Source organism: Oncorhynchus keta, chromosome 3 (genome assembly GCF_023373465.1).
Source record: "Oncorhynchus keta strain PuntledgeMale-10-30-2019 chromosome 3, Oket_V2, whole genome shotgun sequence".
NCBI lineage: Eukaryota > Metazoa > Chordata > Actinopteri > Salmoniformes > Salmonidae > Oncorhynchus > Oncorhynchus keta.
The window spans coordinates 7925231-7945361 of record NC_068423.1 but is presented as its reverse complement, the minus strand read 5'-3'; the positions used below and the strand labels follow the sequence as shown (position 1 = coordinate 7945361).

General features: G+C 42.2%; 18 non-coding genes across 18 annotated transcripts; all 18 read right to left on the bottom strand.

Moving 5' to 3' along the window:
- Positions 1-85: 85 nt before the first annotated feature.
- trnak-uuu (transfer RNA lysine (anticodon UUU)) lies at positions 86-158 on the bottom strand. Its single transcript has one exon. It is a non-coding gene; the product is annotated as a tRNA-Lys (tRNA).
- Positions 159-1287: 1129 nt separating this feature from the next.
- On the bottom strand, positions 1288-1360 carry trnak-uuu (transfer RNA lysine (anticodon UUU)). Its single transcript has one exon. It is a non-coding gene; the product is annotated as a tRNA-Lys (tRNA).
- Positions 1361-1963: 603 nt separating this feature from the next.
- On the bottom strand, positions 1964-2036 carry trnak-uuu (transfer RNA lysine (anticodon UUU)). Its single transcript has one exon. It is a non-coding gene; the product is annotated as a tRNA-Lys (tRNA).
- A 1125-nt stretch (positions 2037-3161) lies between these two features.
- trnak-uuu (transfer RNA lysine (anticodon UUU)) lies at positions 3162-3234 on the bottom strand. Its single transcript has one exon. It is a non-coding gene; the product is annotated as a tRNA-Lys (tRNA).
- A 1129-nt stretch (positions 3235-4363) lies between these two features.
- On the bottom strand, positions 4364-4436 carry trnak-uuu (transfer RNA lysine (anticodon UUU)). Its single transcript has one exon. It is a non-coding gene; the product is annotated as a tRNA-Lys (tRNA).
- A 1132-nt stretch (positions 4437-5568) lies between these two features.
- Positions 5569-5641, bottom strand: trnak-uuu (transfer RNA lysine (anticodon UUU)). The gene has a single exon. It is a non-coding gene; the product is annotated as a tRNA-Lys (tRNA).
- A 1121-nt stretch (positions 5642-6762) lies between these two features.
- trnak-uuu (transfer RNA lysine (anticodon UUU)) lies at positions 6763-6835 on the bottom strand. Its single transcript has one exon. It is a non-coding gene; the product is annotated as a tRNA-Lys (tRNA).
- A 1126-nt stretch (positions 6836-7961) lies between these two features.
- On the bottom strand, positions 7962-8034 carry trnak-uuu (transfer RNA lysine (anticodon UUU)). The gene has a single exon. It is a non-coding gene; the product is annotated as a tRNA-Lys (tRNA).
- A 1129-nt stretch (positions 8035-9163) lies between these two features.
- trnak-uuu (transfer RNA lysine (anticodon UUU)) lies at positions 9164-9236 on the bottom strand. The gene has a single exon. It is a non-coding gene; the product is annotated as a tRNA-Lys (tRNA).
- Positions 9237-10364: 1128 nt separating this feature from the next.
- trnak-uuu (transfer RNA lysine (anticodon UUU)) lies at positions 10365-10437 on the bottom strand. Its single transcript has one exon. It is a non-coding gene; the product is annotated as a tRNA-Lys (tRNA).
- Positions 10438-11565: 1128 nt separating this feature from the next.
- Positions 11566-11638, bottom strand: trnak-uuu (transfer RNA lysine (anticodon UUU)). The gene has a single exon. It is a non-coding gene; the product is annotated as a tRNA-Lys (tRNA).
- A 1121-nt stretch (positions 11639-12759) lies between these two features.
- Positions 12760-12832, bottom strand: trnak-uuu (transfer RNA lysine (anticodon UUU)). Its single transcript has one exon. It is a non-coding gene; the product is annotated as a tRNA-Lys (tRNA).
- A 1123-nt stretch (positions 12833-13955) lies between these two features.
- On the bottom strand, positions 13956-14028 carry trnak-uuu (transfer RNA lysine (anticodon UUU)). The gene has a single exon. It is a non-coding gene; the product is annotated as a tRNA-Lys (tRNA).
- Positions 14029-15147: 1119 nt separating this feature from the next.
- trnak-uuu (transfer RNA lysine (anticodon UUU)) lies at positions 15148-15220 on the bottom strand. The gene has a single exon. It is a non-coding gene; the product is annotated as a tRNA-Lys (tRNA).
- Positions 15221-16341: 1121 nt separating this feature from the next.
- trnak-uuu (transfer RNA lysine (anticodon UUU)) lies at positions 16342-16414 on the bottom strand. The gene has a single exon. It is a non-coding gene; the product is annotated as a tRNA-Lys (tRNA).
- A 1120-nt stretch (positions 16415-17534) lies between these two features.
- On the bottom strand, positions 17535-17607 carry trnak-uuu (transfer RNA lysine (anticodon UUU)). Its single transcript has one exon. It is a non-coding gene; the product is annotated as a tRNA-Lys (tRNA).
- A 1119-nt stretch (positions 17608-18726) lies between these two features.
- trnak-uuu (transfer RNA lysine (anticodon UUU)) lies at positions 18727-18799 on the bottom strand. Its single transcript has one exon. It is a non-coding gene; the product is annotated as a tRNA-Lys (tRNA).
- A 1120-nt stretch (positions 18800-19919) lies between these two features.
- On the bottom strand, positions 19920-19992 carry trnak-uuu (transfer RNA lysine (anticodon UUU)). The gene has a single exon. It is a non-coding gene; the product is annotated as a tRNA-Lys (tRNA).
- Positions 19993-20131: the final 139 nt, after the last annotated feature.

The window sequence follows — 20131 nt, the reverse complement described above, 5'->3', positions numbered from 1 at the left end:
CCACAGTTCGAACATGTCATGGAAAGTCAAGTAAAATGCATGTTCAGAAAGACAGTGGAGTGAAGAAATGTGAACATTAAAGCATCGCCCGAACAGGGACTTGAACCCTGGACCCTCAGATTAAAAGTCTGATGCTCTACCAACTGAGCTATCCGGGCTATGCTTATGCTTATTTTCATACACCTAACCTGCCGGGTAGAGGCACGTGCTGACGAGGGGGCATTGTCAGATGGTACAGTTCCCCAGAGAACCAGGTCTTCATTCCAAATGATACAGTCAACAAAATCTGAACTAGGGATCCCCTCCAAAAAAACATTGTACAAGATCTCGTGGCGCAAAGGTAGTGCGTCTGACTCCAGATCAGAAGGTTGTGTGTTCAAAGCAAGTTGTGTTCAGGGTTTTCATGTGTGCATTATCTGCCTTCTTTACAGAGCGAAGTCAATGAATCAGCACATTAACAAATGTGGCTTTACATAAACCACCAAACCAATGCTGCTTAAGATGACAATTGTCTCTCACAGAAGCATGGCACACTGCAAATTCCTAAATCAGATGATGCTGTGTGATTGACAGACTTAAATCATTATTCGAACAAGGAGTTCAACTTCTTTTGGCTTGGAGGCAGAATTTCGGCATATGGATGAGAAGCGTGCCCTGTTACTCAGGCCCACATGCTCGGATATGCATATAATTGGTAGATGTGGATAAAAATCACTCTAAATTTTCCAAAACTGTTAAAATCCTGTCTGTGAGTATAACAGAACTGATACGGCAAGCGAAAACCTGATGAAAATCAATCCAGGAAGTGGGATTTTTTTTGATGTGGGTAGTTTTCAATTGAATGCCTATTGAGTTTCTAATGGGTTCGGACCCAGATTGCAGTTCCCATGGCTTCCACTAGATGTCAACAGTCTTTAGACATTGTTTCAGACTTCTTTTCTGAAAAATTAAGAAGAACGAGACCTTTCTGTCAGTGCTTAGGAAGCATGCAATGCTGGTTTGCGAGCGTGACCGAGTGCGCACCCTTCGTTGTTTTTCCTTTCTATTGAATACGCTATTGTCCGGTTGAAATATTATCGATTATTAAGACAATCGACAACCTGAGGATTCATTTTAACATGGTTTGACATGTTTCGACAAACTTTATCGGTACTATGAGGATGTCTTCAGACTAAGCTGTTTTGGCTCTGGGAGTGTTTTGTCCACAGTTCGAACATGTCATGGAAAGTCAAGTAAAATGCATGTTCAGAAAGACAGTGGAGTGAAGAAATGTGAACATTAAAGTATCGCCCGAACAGGGACTTGAACCCTGGACCCTCAGATTAAAAGTCTGATGCTCTACCGACTGAGCTATCCGGGCTCTGCTTTTGCTTATTTTCATACACCTAACCTGCCGGGTAGAGGCACGTGCTGACGAGGGGGCATTGTCAGATGGTACAGTTCCCCAGAGAACCAGGTCTTCATTCCAAATGATACAGTCAACAAAATCTGAACTAGGCATCCCCTCCAAAAAACACATTGTACAAGATCTCGTGGCGCAAAGGTAGCGTGTCTGACTCCAGATCAGAAGGTTGTGTGTTCAAGTCACGTCGTGGTCAGGGATTTCATGTGTCCATTATCATCTGCCTTCTTTACACAGCGAAGTCAATGAATCAGCACATGAACCAATTTGGCTTTACATAAACCACCAAACCAATGCTGCTTAAGATGACAATTGTCTCTCACAGAAGCATGGCACACTGCAAATTCCTAAATCAAATGATGCTGTATTAAGACAATCGACAAACTGAGGATTCATTTTAACATGGTTTGACAAACTTTATCTGTACTATGAGGATGTCTTCAGACTAATCTGTTTTGGCTATGGGAGTGTTTTGTCCACAGTTCGAACATGTCATGGAAAGTCAAGTACAATGCATGATCAGAAAGACAGTGGAGTGAAGAAATGTGAACATTAAAGCATCGCCCGAACAGGGACTTGAACCCTGGACCCTCAGATTAAAAGTCTGATGCTCTACCGACTGAGCTATCCGGGCTCTGCTTTTGCTTATTTTCATACACCTAACCTGCCGGGTAGAGGCACGTGCTGACGATGGGGCATTGTCAGATGGTACAGTTCCCCAGAGAACAAGGTCTTCATTCCAAATGATACAGTCAAAAAAATCTGAACTAGGCATCCTCCAAAAACACATTGTACAAGATCTCGTGGCGCAAAGGTAGTGCGTCTGACTCCAGATCAGAAGGTTGTGTGTTCAAATCAAGTCGTGTTCAGGGTTTTCATGTGTGCATTATCTGCCTTCTTTACACAGCGAAGTCAATGAATCAGCACATTAACAAATGTGGCTTTACATAAACCACCAAACCAATGCTGCTTAAGATGACAATTGTCTCTCACAGAAGCATGGCACACTGCAAATTCCTAAATCAGATGATGCTGTGTGATTGACAGACTTAAATCATTATTCGAACAAGGAGTTCAACTTCTTTTGGCTTGAGGCAGAATTTCGGCATATGGATGAGAAGTGTGCCCTGTTACTCAGGCCCACATGCTCAGATATGCATATAATTGGTAGATGTGGATAAAAATCACTCTAAAGTTTCCAAAACTGTTAAAATCCTGTCTGTGAGTATAACAGAACTGATACGGCAGGCGAAAACCTGAGGAAAATCAATCCAGGAAGTGGGATTTTTTTTATGTGGGTAGTTTTCAATTGAATGCCTATTGAGTTTCTAATGGGTTCGGACCCAGATTGCAGTTCATATGGCTTCCACTAGATGTCAACAGTCTTTAGACATTGTTTCAGACTTCTTTTCTGAAAAAGTAAGAAGAACGAGACCTTTCTGTCAGTGCTTAGGAAGCATGCAATGCTGGTTTGCGACCGTGACCGAGTGCGCACCCTTCGTTGTTTTTCCTTTCTATTGAATACGCTATTGTCCGGTTGAAATATGATCGATTATTAAGACAATCGACAACCTGAGGATTCATTTTAACATGGTTTGACATGTTTCGACAAACTTTATCGGTACTATGAGGATGTCTTCAGACTAATCTGTTTTGGCTCTGGGAGTGTTTTGTCCACAGTTCGAACATGTCATGGAAAGTCAAGTAAAATGCATGATCAGAAAGACAGTGGAGTGAAGAAATGTGAACATTAAAGCATCGCCCGAACAGGGACTTGAACCCTGGACCCTCAGATTAAAAGCCTGATGCTCTAACGACTGAGCTATCCGGGCTCTGCTTTTGCTTATTTTCATACACCTAACCTGCCGGGTAGAGGCACGTGCTGACGAGGGGCATTGTCAGAAGGTACAGTTCCCCAGAGAACCAGGTCTTCATTCCAAATGATACAGTCAACAAAATCTGAACTAGGCATCCCCTCCAAAAAACACATTGTACAAGATCTCGTGGCGCAAAGGTAGTGCGTCTGACTCCAGATCAGAAGGTTGTGTGTTCAAATCAAGTCGTGTTCAGGGTTTTCATGTGTGCATTATCTGCCTTCTTTACACAGCGAAGTCAATGAATCAGCACATTAACAAATGTGGCTTTACATAAACCACCAAACCAATGCTGCTTAAGATGACAATTGTCTCTCACAGAAGCATGGCACACTGCAAATTCCTAAATCAGATGATGCTGTGTGATTGACAGACTTAAATCATTATTCGAACAAGGAGTTCAACTTCTTTTGGCTTGGAGGCAGAATTTCGGCATATGGATGAGAAGCGTGCCCTGTTACTCAGGCCCACATGCTCGGATATGCATATAATTGGTAGATGTGGATAAAAATCACTCTAAAGTTTCCAAAACTGTTAAAATCCTGTCTGTGAGTATAACAGAACTGATACGGCAAGCGAAAACCTGAGGAAAATCAATCCAGGAAGTGGGATTTTTTTTGATGTGGGTAGTTTTCAATTGAATGCCTATTGCGTTTCTAATGGGTTCGGACCCAGATTGCAGTTCCCATGGCTTCTACTAGATGTCAACAGTCTTTAGACATTGTTTCAGACTTCTTTTCTGAAAAATTAAGAAGAACGAGACCTTTCTGTCAGTGCTTAGGAAGCATGCAATGCTGGTTTGCGAGCGTGACCGAGTGCGCACCCTTCGTTGTTTTTCCTTTCTATTGAATACGCTATTGTCCGGTTGAAATATTATCGATTATTAAGACAATCGACAACCTGAGGATTCATTTTAAAATGGTTTGACATGTTTCGACAAACTTTATCGGTACTATGAGGATGTCTTCAGACTAAGCTGTTTTGGCTCTGGGAGTGTTTTGTCCACAGTTCGAACATGTCATGGAAAGTCAAGTAAAATTCATGTTCAGAAAGACAGTGGAGTGAAGAAATGTGAACATTAAAGTATCGCCCGAACAGGGACTTGAACCCTGGACCCTCAGATTAAAAGTCTGATGCTCTACCGACTGAGCTATCCAGGATCTGCTTTTGCTTATTTGCATACACCTAACCTGCCGGGTAGAGGCACGTGCTGACGAGGGGGCATTGTCAGATGGTACAGTTCTCCAGAGAACCAGCTCTTCATTCCAAATGATACAGTCAACAAAATCTGAACTAGGCATCCCCTCCAAAAAACACATTGTACAAGATCTCGTGGCGCAAAGGTAGCGTGTCTGACTCCAGATCAGAAGGTTGTGTGTTCAAGTCACGTCGTGGTCAGGGATTTCATGTGTCCATTATCATCTGCCTTCTTTACACAGCGAAGTCAATGAATCAGCACATTAACAAATGTGGCTTTACATAAACCACCAAACCAATGCTGCTTAAGATGACAATTGTCTCTCACAGAAGCATGGCACACTGCAAATTCCTAAATCAGATGATGCTGTGTGATTGACAGACTTAAATCATTATTCGAACAAGGAGTTCAACTTCTTTTGGCTTGGAGGCAGAATTTCGGCATATGGATGAGAAGTGTGCCCTGTTACTCAGGCCCACATGCTCAGATATGCATATAATTGGTAGATGTGGATAAAAATCACTCTAAAGTTTCCAAAACTGTTAAAATCCTGTCTGTGAGTATAACAGAACTGATACGGCAGGCGAAAACCTGAGGAAAATCAATCCAGGAAGTGGGATTTTTTTTATGTGGGTAGTTTTCAATTGAATGCCTATTGAGTTTCTAATGGGTTCGGACCCAGATTGCAGTTCATATGGCTTCCACTAGATGTCAACAGTCTTTAGACATTGTTTCAGACTTCTTTTCTGAAAAAGTAAGAAGAACGAGACCTTTCTGTCAGTGCTTAGGAAGCATGCAATGCTGGTTTGCGAGCGTGACCGAGTGCGCACCCTTCGTTGTTTTTCCTTTCTATTGAATACGCTATTGTCCGGTTGAAATATGATCGATTATTAAGACAATCGACAACCTGAGGATTCATTTTAACATGGTTTGACATGTTTCAACAAACTTTATCGGTACTATGAGGATGTCTTCAGACTAAGCTGTTTTGGCTCTGGGAGTGTTTTGTCCACAGTTCGAACATGTCATGGAAAGTCAAGTAAAATGCATGTTCAGAAAGACAGTGGAGTGAAGAAATGTGAACATTAAAGTATCGCCCGAACAGGGACTTGAACCCTGGACCCTCAGATTAAAAGTCTGATGCTCTACCGACTGAGCTATCCGGGCTCTGCTTTTGCTTATTTTCATACACCTAACCTGCCGGGTAGAGGCACGTGCTGACGAGGGGGCATTGTCAGATGGTACAGTTCCCCAGAGAACCAGGTCTTCATTCCAAATGATACAGTCAACAAAATCTGAACTAGGCATCCCCTCCAAAAACACATTGTACAAGATCTCGTGGCGCAAAGGTAGTTGTCTGACTCCAGATCAGAAGGTTGTGTGTTCAAATCACGTCGTGTTTTCATGTGTGCATTATCTGCATTCTTTACACAGCGAAGTCAATGAATCAGCACATGAACCAATGTGGCTTTACATAAACCACCAAACCAATGCTGCTTAAGGTGACAATTGTCTCTCACAGAAGCATGGCACACTGCAAATTCCTAAATCACATGATGCTGTGTGATTGACAGACTTAAATCATTATTCGAACAAGGAGTTCAACTTCTTTTGGCTTGGAGGCAGAATTTCGGCATATGGATGAGAAGCGTGCCCTGTTACTCAGGCCCAGATGCTCGGATATGCATATAATTGGTAGATGTGGATAAAAATCACTCTAAAGTTTCCAAAACTGTTAAAATCCTGTCTGTGAGTATAACAGAACTGATACGGCAGGCGAAAACCTGAGGAAAATCAATCCAGGAAGTGGGATTTTTTTTGATGTGGGTAGTTTTCAATTGAATGCCTATTGAGTTTCTAATGGGTTCGGACCCAGATTGCAGTTCCTATGGCTTCCACTAGATGTCAACAGTCTTTAGACATTGTTTCAGACTTCTTTTCTGAAAAATTAAGAAGAACGAGACCTTTCTGTCAGTGCTTAGGAAGCATGCAATGCTGGTTTGCGAGCGTGACCGAGTGCGCACCCTCCGTTGTTTTTCCTTTCTATTGAATACGCTATTGTTCGGTTGAAATATTATCGATTATTAAGACAATCGACAACCTGAGGATTCATTTTAACATGGTTTGACATGTTTCGACAAACTTTATCGGTACTATGAGGATGTCTTCAGACTAAGCTGTTTTGGCTCTGGGAGTGTTTTGTCCACAGTTCGAACATGTCATGGAAAGTCAAGTAAAATGCATGTTCAGAAAGACAGTGGAGTGAAGAAATGTGAACATTAAAGTATCGCCCGAACAGGGACTTGAACCCTGGACCCTCAGATTAAAAGTCTGATGCTCTACCGACTGAGCTATCCGGGCTCTGCTTTTGCTTATTTTCATACACCTAACCTGCCGGGTAGAGGCACGTGCTGACGAGGGGGCATTGTCAGATGGTACAGTTCCCCAGAGAACCAGGTCTTCATTCCAAATGATACAGTCAACAAAATCTGAACTAGGCATCCCCTCCAAAAAACACATTGTACAAGATCTCGTGGCGCAAAGGTAGTGCGTCTGACTCCAGATCAGAAGGTTGTGTGTTCAAATCAAGTCGTGTTTTTCATGTGTGCATTATCTGCCTTCTTTACAGAGCGAAGTCAATGAATCAGCACATGAACCAATGTGGCTTTACATAAACCACCAAACCAATGCTGCTTAAGATGACAATTGTCTCTCACAGAAGCATGGCACACTGCAAATTCCTAAATCAGATGATGCTGTGTGATTGACAGACTTAAATCATTATTCGAACAAGGAGTTCAACTTCTTTTGGCTTGGAGGCAGAATTTCGGCATATGGATGAGAAGCGTGCCCTGTTACTCAGGCCCACATGCTCCGATATGCATATAATTGGTAGATGTGGATAAAAATCACTCTAAAGTTTCCAAAACTGTTAAAATCCTGTCTGTGAGTATAACAGAACTGATACGGCAGGCTGAAACCTGAGGAAAATCAATCCAGGAAGTGGGATTTTTTTTTAAGTGTGGGTAGTTTTCAATTGAATGCCTATTGAGTTTCTAATGGGTTCGGACCCAGATTGCAGTTCCTATGGCTTCCACTAGATGTCAACAGTCTTTAGACATTGTTTCAGACTTCTTTTCTGAAAAAGTAAGAAGAACGAGACCTTTCTGTCAATGCTTAGGAAGCATGCAATGCTGGTTTGCGAGCGTGACCGAGTGCGCACCCTTCGTTGTTTTTCCTTTCTATTGAATACGCTATTGTCCGGTAGAAATATGATCGATTATTAAGACAATCGACAACCTGAGGATTCATTTTAACATGGTTTGACATGTTTCGACAAACTTTATCGGTACTATGAGGATGTCTTCAGACTAAGCTGTTTTGGCTCTGGGAGTGTTTTGTCCACAGTTCGAACATGTCATGGAAAGTCAAGTAAAATGCATGTTCAGAAAGACAGTGGAGTGAAGAAATGTGAACATTAAAGTATCGCCCGAACAGGGACTTGAACCCTGGACCCTCAGATTAAAAGTCTGATGCTCTACCGACTGAGCTATCCGGGCTCTGCTTTTGCTTATTTTCATACACCTAACCTGCCGGGTAGAGGCACGTGCTGACGAGGGGGCATTGTCAGATGGTACAGTTCCCCAGAGAACCAGGTCTTCATTCCAAATGATACAGTCAACAAAATCTGAACTAGGCATCCCCTCCAAAAAACACATTGTACAAGATCTCGTGGCGCAAAGGTAGTGCGTCTGACTCCAGATCAGAAGGTTGTGTGTTCAAATCAAGTCGTGTTCAGGGTTTTCATGTGTGCATTATCTGCCTTCTTTACAGAGCGAAGTCAATGAATCAGCACATGAACCAATGTGGCTTTACATAAACCACCAAACCAATGCTGCTTAAGATGACAATTGTCTCTCACAGAAGCATGGCACACTGCAAATTCCTAAATCAGATGATGCTGTGTGATTGACAGACTTAAATCATTATTCGAACAAGGAGTTCAACTTCTTTTGGCTTGGAGGCAGAATTTCGGCATATGGATGAGAAGCGTGCCCTGTTACTCAGGCCCACATGCTCGGATATGCATATAATTGGTAGATGTGGATAAAAATCACTCTAAAGTTTCCAAAACTGTTAAAATCCTGTCTGTGAGTATAACAGAACTGATACGGCAGGCGAAACCTGAGGAAAATCAATCCAGGAAGTGGGATTTTTTTTGATGTGGGTAGTTTTCAATTGAATGCCTATTGAGTTTCTAATGGGTTCGGACCCAGATTGCAGTTCATATGGCTTCCACTAGATGTCAACAGTCTTTAGACATTGTTTCAGACTTCTTTTCTGAAAAATTAAGAAGAACGAGACCTTTCTGTCAATGCTTAGGAAGCATGCAATGCTGGTTTGCGAGCGTGACCGAGTGCGCACCCTTCGTTGTTTTTCCTTTCTATTGAATACGCTATTGTCCGGTTGAAATATGATCGATTATTAAGACAATCGACAACCTGAGGATTCATTTTAACATGGTTTGACATGTTTCGACAAACTTTATCGGTACTATGAGGATGTCTTCAGACTAAGCTGTTTTGGCTCTGGGAGTGTTTTGTCCACAGTTCGAACATGTCATGGAAAGTCAAGTAAAATGCATGTTCAGAAAGACAGTGGAGTGAAGAAATGTGAACATTAAAGTATCGCCCGAACAGGGACTTGAACCCTGGACCCTCAGATTAAAAGTCTGATGCTCTACCGACTGAGCTATCCGGGCTCTGCTTTTGCTTATTTTCATACACCTAACCTGCCGGGTAGAGGCACGTGCTGACGAGGGGGCATTGTCAGATGGTACAGTTCCCCAGAGAACCAGGTCTTCATTCCAAATGATACAGTCAACAAAATCTGAACTAGGCATCCCCTCCAAAAAACACATTGTACAAGATCTCGTGGCGCAAAGGTAGTGCGTCTGACTCCAGATCAGAAGGTTGTGTGTTCAAATCAAGTCGTGTTCAGGGTTTCATGTGTGCATTATCTGCCTTCTTTACAGAGCGAAGTCAATGAATCAGCACATGAACCAATGTGGCTTTACATAAACCACCAAACCAATGCTGCTTAAGATGACAATTGTCTCTCACAGAAGCATGGCACACTGCAAATTCCTAAATCAGATGATGCTGTGTGATTGACAGACTTAAATCATTATTCGAACAAGGAGTTCAACTTCTTTTGGCTTGGAGGCAGAATTTCGGCATATGGATGAGAAGCGTGCCCTGTTACTCAGGCCCACATGCTCGGATATGCATATAATTGGTAGATGTGGATAAAAATCACTCTAAAGTTTCCAAAACTGTTAAAATCCTGTCTGTGAGTATAACAGAACTGATACAGCAGGCGAAAACCTGAGGAAAATCAATCCAGGAAGTGGGATTTTTTTGATGTGGGTAGTTTTCAATTGAATGCCTATTGAGTTTCTAATGGGTTCGGACCCAGATTGCAGTTCCTATGGCTTCCACTAGATGTCAACAGTCTTTAGACATTGTTTCAGACTTCTTTTCTGAAAAATTAAGAAGAACGAGACCTTTCTGTCAGTGCTTAGGAACCATGCAATGCTGGTTTGCGAGCGTGACCGAGTGCGCAGCCTCCGTTGTTTTTCCTTTCTATTGAATACGCTATTGTCCGGTTGAAATATTATCGATTATTAAGACAATCGACAACCTGAGGATTCATTTTAACATGGTTTGACATGTTTCGACAAACTTTATCGGTACTATGAGGATGTCTTCAGACTAAGCTGTTTTGGCTCTGGGAGTGTTTTGTCCACAGTTCGAACATGTCATGGAAAGTCAAGTAAAATGCATGTTCAGAAAGACAGTGGAGTGAAGAAATGTGAACATTAAAGTATCGCCCGAACAGGGACTTGAACCCTGGACCCTCAGATTAAAAGTCTGATGCTCTACCGACTGAGCTATCCGGGCTCTGCTTTTGCTTATTTTCATACACCTAACCTGCCGGGTAGAGGCACGTGCTGACGAGGGGCATTGTCAGATGGTACAGTTCCCCAGAGAACCAGGTCTTCATTCCAAATGATACAGTCAACAAAATCTGAACTAGGCATCCCCTCCAAAAAACACATTGTACAAGATCTCGTGGCGCAAAGGTAGTGCGTCTGACTCCAGATCAGAAGGTTGTGTGTTCAAATCAAGTCGTGTTCAGGGTTTTCATGTGTGCATTATCTGCCTTCTTTACAGAGCGAAGTCAATGAATCAGCACATGAACCAATGTGGCTTTACATAAACCACCAAACCAATGCTGCTTAAGATGACAATTGTCTCTCACAGAAGCATGGCACACTGCAAATTCCTAAATCAGATGATGCTGTGTGATTGACAGACTTAAATCATTATTCGAACAAGGAGTTCAACTTCTTTTGGCTTGGAGGCAGAATTTCGGCATATGGATGAGAAGCGTGCCCTGTTACTCAGGCCCACATGCTCGGATATGCATATAATTGGTAGATGTGGATAAAAATCACTCTAAAGTTTCCAAAACTGTTAAAATCCTGTCTGTGAGTATAACAGAACTGATACGGCAGGCGAAAACCTGAGGAAAATCAATCCAGGAAGTGGGATTTTTTTGATGTGGGTAGTTTTCAATTGAATGCCTATTGAGTTTCTAATGGGTTCGGACCCAGATTGCAGTTCCTATGGCTTCCACTAGATGTCAACAGTCTTTAGACATTGTTTCAGACTTCTTTTCTGAAAAATTAAGAAGAACGAGACCTTTCTGTCAGTGCTTAGGAAGCATGCAATGCTGGTTTGCGAGCGTGACCGAGTGCGCACCCTTCGTTGTTTTTCCTTTCTATTGAATACGCTATTGTCCGGTTGAAATATTATCGATTATTAAGACAATCGACAACCTGAGGATTCATTTTAACATGGTTTGACATGTTTCGACAAACTTTATCGGTACTATGAGGATGTCTTCAGACTAAGCTGTTTTGGCTCTGGGAGTGTTTTGTCCACAGTTCGAACATGTCATGGAAAGTCAAGTAAAATGCATGTTCAGAAAGACAGTAGAGTGAAGAAATGTGAACATTAAAGTATCGCCCGAACAGGGACTTGAACCCTGGACCCTCAGATTAAAAGTCTGATGCTCTACCGACTGAGCTATCCGGGCTCTGCTTTTGCTTATTTTCATACACCTAACCTGCCGGGTAGAGGCACGTGCTGACGAGGGGGCATTGTCAGATGGTACAGTTCCCCAGAGAACCAGGTCTTCATTCCAAATGATACAGTCAACAAAATCTGAACTAGGCATCCCCTCCAAAAAACACATTGTACAAGATCTCGTGGCACAAAGGTAGTGCGTCTGACTCCAGATCAGAAGGTTGTGTGTTCAAATCAAGTCGTTTTCATGTGTGCATTATCTGCCTTCTTTACAGAGCGAAGTCAATGAATCAGCACGTGAACCAATGTAGCTTTACATAAACCACCAAACCAATGCTGCTTAAGATGACAATTCTCTCTCACAGAAGCATGGCACACTGCAAATTCCTAAATCAGATGATGTTGTGTGATTGACAGACTTAAATCATTATTCGAACAAGGAGTTCAACTTCTTTTGGCTTGGAGGCAGAATTTCGGCATATGGATGAGAAGCGTGCCCTGTTACTCAGGCCCACATACTCGGATATGCATATAATTGGTAGATGTGGATAAAAATCACTCTAAAGTTTCCAAAACTGTTAAAATCCTGTCTGTGAGTATAACAGAACTGATACGGCAGGCGAAAACCTGAGGAAAATCAATCCAGGAAGTGGGATTTTTTTTGATGTGGGTAGTTTTCAATTGAATGCCTATTGAGTTTCTAATGGGTTCGGACCCAGATTGCAGTTCCTATGGCTTCCACTAGATGTCAACAGTCTTTAGACATTGTTTCAGACTTCTTTTCTGAAAAATTAAGAAGAACGAGACCTTTCTGTCAGTGCTTAGGAAGCATGCAATGCTGGTTTGCGAGCGTGACCGAGTGCGCACCCTTCGTTGTTTTTCCTTTCTATTGAATACGCTATTGTCCGGTTGAAATATTATCGATTATTAAGACAATCGACAACCTGAGGATTCATTTTAACATGGTTTGACATGTTTCGACAAACTTTATCGGTACTATGAGGATGTCTTCAGACTAAGCTGTTTTGGCTCTGGGAGTGTTTTGTCCACAGTTCGAACATGTCATGGAAAGTCAAGTAAAATGCATGTTCAGAAAGACAGTAGAGTGAAGAAATGTGAACATTAAAGTATCGCCCGAACAGGGACTTGAACCCTGGACCCTCAGATTAAAAGTCTGATGCTCTACCGACTGAGCTATCCGGGCTCTGCTTTTGCTTATTTTCATACACCTAACCTGCCGGGTAGAGGCACGTGCTGACGAGGGGGCATTGTCAGATGGTACAGTTCCCCAGAGAACCAGGTCTTCATTCCAAATGATACAGTCAACAAAATCTGAACTAGGCATCCCCTCCAAAAAACACATTGTACAAGATCTCGTGGCACAAAGGTAGTGCGTCTGACTCCAGATCAGAAGGTTGTGTGTTCAAATCAAGTCGGGTTTTCATGTGTGCATTATCTGCCTTCTTTACAGAGCGAAGTCAATGAATCAGCACGTGAACCAATGTAGCTTTACATAAACCACCAAACCAATGCTGCTTAAGATGACAATTCTCTCTCACAGAAGCATGGCACACTGCAAATTCCTAAATCAGATGATGTTGTGTGATTGACAGACTTAAATCATTATTCGAACAAGGAGTTCAACTTCTTTTGGCTTGGAGGCAGAATTTCGGCATATGGATGAGAAGCGTGCCCTGTTACTCAGGCCCACATACTCGGATATGCATATAATTGGTAGATGTGGATAAAAATCACTCTAAAGTTTCCAAAACTGTTAAAATCCTGTCTGTGAGTATAACAGAACTGATACGGCAGGCGAAAACCTGAGGAAAATCAATCCAGGAAGTGGGATTTTTTTTGATGTGGGTAGTTTTCAATTGAATGCCTATTGAGTTTCTAATGGGTTCGGACCCAGATTGCAGTTCCTATGGCTTCCACTAGATGTCAACAGTCTTTAGACATTGTTTCAGACTTCTTTTCTGAAAAATTAAGAAGAACAAGACCTTTCTGTCAGTGCTTAGGAAGCATGCAATGCTGGTTTGCGAGCGTGACCGAGTGCGCACCCTTCGTTGTTTTTCCTTTCTATTGAATACGCTATTGTCCGGTTGAAATATTATCGATTATTAAGACAATCGACAACCTGAGGATTCATTTTAACATGGTTTGACATGTTTCGACAAACTTTATCGGTACTATGAGGATGTCTTCAGACTAAGCTGTTTTGGCTCTGGGAGTGTTTTGTCCACAGTTCGAACATGTCATGGAAAGTCAAGTAAAATGCATGTTCAGAAAGACAGTAGAGTGAAGAAATGTGAACATTAAAGTATCGCCCGAACAGGGACTTGAACCCTGGACCCTCAGATTAAAAGTCTGATGCTCTACCGACTGAGCTATCCGGGCTCTGCTTTTGCTTATTTTCATACACCTAACCTGCCGGGTAGAGGCACGTGCTGACGAGGGGGCATTGTCAGATGGTACAGTTCCCCAGAGAACCAGGTCTTCATTCCAAATGATACAGTCAACAAAATCTGAACTAGGCATCCCCTCCAAAAACACATTGTACAAGATCTCGTGGCACAAAGGTAGTGCGTCTGACTCCAGATCAGAAGGTTGTGTGTTCAAATCAAGTCGTTTTCATGTGTGCATTATCTGCCTTCTTTACAGAGCGAAGTCAATGAATCAGCACGTGAACCAATGTAGCTTTACATAAACCACCAAACCAATGCTGCTTAAGATGACAATTCTCTCTCACAGAAGCATGGCACACTGCAAATTCCTAAATCAGATGATGTTGTGTGATTGACAGACTTAAATCATTATTCGAACAAGGAGTTCAACTTCTTTTGGCTTGGAGGCAGAATTTCGGCATATGGATGAGAAGCGTGCCCTGTTACTCAGGCCCACATGCTCGGATATGCATATAATTGGTAGATGTGGATAAAAATCACTCTAAAGTTTCCAAAACTGTTAAAATCCTGTCTGTGAGTATAACAGAACTGATACGGCAGGCGAAAACCTGAGGAAAATCAATCCAGGAAGTGGGATTTTTTTGATGTGGGTAGTTTTCAATTGAATGCCTATTGAGTTTCTAATGGGTTCGGACCCAGATTGCAGTTCCTATGGCTTCCACTAGATGTCAACAGTCTTTAGACATTGTTTCAGACTTCTTTTCTGAAAAATTAAGAAGAACGAGACCTTTCTGTCAGTGCTTAGGAAGCATGCAATGCTGGTTTGCGAGCGTGACCGAGTGCGCACCCTTCGTTGTTTTTCCTTTCTATTGAATACGCTATTGTCCGGTTGAAATATTATCGATTATTAAGACAATCGACAACCTGAGGATTCATTTTAACATGGTTTGACATGTTTCGACAAACTTTATCGGTACTATGAGGATGTCTTCAGACTAAGCTGTTTTGGCTCTGGGAGTGTTTTGTCCACAGTTCGAACATGTCATGGAAAGTCAAGTAAAATGCATGTTCAGAAAGACAGTGGAGTGAAGAAATGTGAACATTAAAGTATCGCCCGAACAGGGACTTGAACCCTGGACCCTCAGATTAAAAGTCTGATGCTCTACCGACTGAGCTATCCGGGCTCTGCTTTTGCTTATTTTCATACACCTAACCTGCCGGGTAGAGGCACGTGCTGACGAGGGGGCATTGTCAGATGGTACAGTTCCCCAGAGAACCAGGTCTTCATTCCAAATGATACAGTCAACAAAATCTGAACTAGGCATCCCCTCCAAAAAACACATTGTACAAGATCTCGTGGCGCAAAGGTAGTGCGTCTGACTCCAGATCAGAAGGTTGTGTGTTCAAATCAAGTCGTTTTCATGTGTGCATTATCTGCCTTCTTTACAGAGTGAAGTCAATGAATCAGCACGTGAACCAATGTAGCTTTACATAAACCAACAAACCAATGCTGCTTAAGATGACAATTCTCTCTCACAGAAGCATGGCACACTGCAAATTCCTAAATCAGATGATGTTGTGTGATTGACAGACTTAAATCATTATTCGAACAAGGAGTTCAACTTCTTTTGGCTTGGAGGCAGAATTTCGGCATATGGATGAGAAGCGTGCCCTGTTACTCAGGCCCACATGCTCGGATATGCATATAATTGGTAGATGTGGATAAAAATCACTCTAAAGTTTCCAAAACTGTTAAAATCCTGTCTGTGAGTATAACAGAACTGATACGGCAGGCGAAAACCTGAGGAAAATCAATCCAGGAAGTGGGATTTTTTTTGATGTGGGTAGTTTTCAATTGAATGCCTATTGAGTTTCTAATGGGTTCGGACCCAGATTGCAGTTCCTATGGCTTCCACTAGATGTCAACAGTCTTTAGACATTGTTTCAGACTTCTTTTCTGAAAAATTAAGAAGAACGAGACCTTTCTGTCAGTGCTTAGGAAGCATGCAATGCTGGTTTGCGAGCGTGACCGAGTGCGCACCCTTCGTTGTTTTTCCTTTCTATTGAATACGCTATTGTCCGGTTGAAATATGATCGATTATTAAGACAATCGACAACCTGAGGATTCATTTTAACATGGTTTGACATGTTTCGACAAACTTTATCGGTACTATGAGGATGTCTTCAGACTAAGCTGTTTTGGCTCTGGGAGTGTTTTGTCCACAGTTCGAACATGTCATGGAAAGTCAAGTAAAATGCATGATCAGAAAGACAGTGGAGTGAAGAAATGTGAACATTAAAGCATCGCCCGAACAGGGACTTGAACCCTGGACCCTCAGATTAAAAGTCTGATGCTCTACCGACTGAGCTATCCGGGCTCTGCTTTTGCTTATTTTCATACACCTAACCTGCCGGGTAGAGGCACGTGCTGACGAGGGTCATTGTCAGATGGTACAGTTCCCCAGAGAACCAGGTCTTCATTCCAAATGATACAGTCAACAAAATCTGAACTAGGCATCCCCTCCAAAAAACACATTGTACAAGATCTCGTGGCGCAAAGGTAGTGCGTCTGACTCCAGATCAGAAGGTTGTGTGTTCAAATCAAGTCGTTTTCATGTGTGCATTATCTGCCTTCTTTACAGAGCGAAGTCAATGAATCAGCACGTGAACCAATGTAGCTTTACATAAACCAACAAACCAATGCTGCTTAAGATGACAATTCTCTCTCACAGAAGCATTGCACACTGCAAATTCCTAAATCAGATGATGTTGTGTGATTGACAGACTTAAATCATTATTCGAACAAGGAGTTCAACTTCTTTTGGCTTGGAGGCAGAATTTCGGCATATGGATGAGAAGCGTGCCCTGTTACTCAGGCCCACATACTCGGATATGCATATAATTGGTAGATGTGGATAAAAATCACTCTAAAGTTTCCAAAACTGTTAAAATCCTGTCTGTGAGTATAACAGAACTGATACGGCAGGCGAAAACCTGAGGAAAATCAATCCAGGAAGTGGGATTTTTTTTGATGTGGGTAGTTTTCAATTGAATGCCTATTGAGTTTCTAATGGGTTCGGACCCAGATTGCAGTTCCTATGGCTTCCACTAGATGTCAACAGTCTTTAGACATTGTTTCAGACTTCTTTTCTGAAAAATTAAGAAGAACGAGACCTTTCTGTCAGTGCTTAGGAAGCATGCAATGCTGGTTTGCGAGCGTGACCGAGTGCGCACCCTTCGTTGTTTTTCCTTTCTATTGAATACGCTATTGTCCGGTTGAAATATTATCGATTATTAAGACAATCGACAACCTGAGGATTCATTTTAACATGGTTTGACATGTTTCGACAAACTTTATCGGTACTATGAGGATGTCTTCAGACTAAGCTGTTTTGGCTCTGGGAGTGTTTTGTCCACAGTTCGAACATGTCATGGAAAGTCAAGTAAAATGCATGTTCAGAAAGACAGTAGAGTGAAGAAATGTGAACATTAAAGTATCGCCCGAACAGGGACTTGAACCCTGGACCCTCAGATTAAAAGTCTGATGCTCTACCGACTGAGCTATCCGGGCTCTGCTTTTGCTTATTTTCATACACCTAACCTGCCGGGTAGAGGCACGTGCTGACGAGGGGGCATTGTCAGATGGTACAGTTCCCCAGAGAACCAGGTCTTCATTCCAAATGATACAGTCAACAAAATCTGAACTAGGCATCCCCTCCAAAAACACATTGTACAAGATCTCGTGGCACAAAGGTAGTGCGTCTGACTCCAGATCAGAAGGTTGTGTGTTCAAATCAAGTCGTTTTCATGTGTGCATTATCTGCCTTCTTTACAGAGCGAAGTCAATGAATCAGCACGTGAACCAATGTAGCTTTACATAAACCACCAAACCAATGCTGCTTAAGATGACAATTCTCTCTCACAGAAGCATGGCACACTGCAAATTCCTAAATCAGATGATGTTGTGTGATTGACAGACTTAAATCATTATTCGAACAAGGAGTTCAACTTCTTTTGGCTTGGAGGCAGAATTTCGGCATATGGATGAGAAGCGTGCCCTGTTACTCAGGCCCACATACTCGGATATGCATATAATTGGTAGATGTGGATAAAAATCACTCTAAAGTTTCCAAAACTGTTAAAATCCTGTCTGTGAGTATAACAGAACTGATACGGCAGGCGAAAACCTGAGGAAAATCAATCCAGGAAGTGGGATTTTTTTGATGTGGGTAGTTTTCAATTGAATGCCTATTGAGTTTCTAATGGGTTCGGACCCAGATTGCAGTTCCTATGGCTTCCACTAGATGTCAACAGTCTTTAGACATTGTTTCAGACTTCTTTTCTGAAAAATTAAGAAGAACGAGACCTTTCTGTCAGTGCTTAGGAAGCATGCAATGCTGGTTTGCGAGCGTGACCGAGTGCGCACCCTTCGTTGTTTTTCCTTTCTATTGAATACGCTATTGTCCGGTTGAAATATTATCGATTATTAAGACAATCGACAACCTGAGGATTCATTTTAACATGGTTTGACATGTTTCGACAAACTTTATCGGTACTATGAGGATGTCTTCAGACTAAGCTGTTTTGGCTCTGGGAGTGTTTTGTCCACAGTTCGAACATGTCATGGAAAGTCAAGTAAAATGCATGTTCAGAAAGACAGTGGAGTGAAGAAATGTGAACATTAAAGTATCGCCCGAACAGGGACTTGAACCCTGGACCCTCAGATTAAAAGTCTGATGCTCTACCGACTGAGCTATCCGGGCTCTGCTTTTGCTTATTTTCATACACCTAACCTGCCGGGTAGAGGCACGTGCTGACGAGGGGGCATTGTCAGATGGTACAGTTCCCCAGAGAACCAGGTCTTCATTCCAAATGATACAGTCAACAAAATCTGAACTAGGCATCCCCTCCAAAAAACACATTGTACAAGATCTCGTGGCGCAAAGGTAGTGCGTCTGACTCCAGATCAGAAGGTTGTGTGTTCAAATCAAGTCGTTTTCATGTGTGCATTATCTGCCTTCTTTACAGAGCGAAGTCAATGAATCAGCACGTGAACCAATGTAGCTTTACATAAACCACCAAACCAATGCTGCTTAAGATGACAATTCTCTCTCACAGAAGCATTGCACACTGCAAATTCCTAAATCAGATGATGTTGTGTGATTGACAGACTTAAATCATTATTCGAACAAGGAGTTCAACTTCTTTTGGCTTGGAGGCAGAATTTCGGCATATGGATGAGAAGCGTGCCCTGTTACTCAGGCCCACATACTCGGATATGCATATAATTGGTAGATGTGGATAAAAATCACTCTAAAGTTTCCAAAACTGTTAAAATCCTGTCTGTGAGTATAACAGAACTGATACGGCAGGCGAAAACCTGAGGAAAATCAATCCAGGAAGTGGGATTTTTTTGATGTGGGTAGTTTTCAATTGAATGCCTATTGAGTTTCTAATGGGTTCGGACCCAGATTGCAGTTCCTATGGCTTCCACTAGATGTCAACAGTCTTTAGACATTGTTTCAGACTTCTTTTCTGAAAAATTAAGAAGAACGAGACCTTTCTGTCAGTGCTTAGGAAGCATGCAATGCTGGTTTGCGAGCGTGACCGAGTGCGCACCCTTCGTTGTTTTTCCTTTCTATTGAATACGCTATTGTCCGGTTGAAATATTATCGATTATTAAGACAATCGACAACCTGAGGATTCATTTTAACATGGTTTGACATGTTTCGACAAACTTTATCGGTACTATGAGGATGTCTTCAGACTAAGCTGTTTTGGCTCTGGGAGTGTTTTGTCCACAGTTCGAACATGTCATGGAAAGTCAAGTAAAATGCATGATCAGAAAGACAGTGGAGTGAAGAAATGTGAACATTAAAGCATCGCCCGAACAGGGACTTGAACCCTGGACCCTCAGATTAAAAGTCTGATGCTCTACCGACTGAGCTATCCGGGCTCTGCTTTTGCTTATTTTCATACACCTAACCTGCCGGGTAGAGGCACGTGCTGACGAGGGGGCATTGTCAGATGGTACAGTTCCCCAGAGAACCAGGTCTTCATTCCAAATGATACAGTCAACAAAATCTGAACTAGGG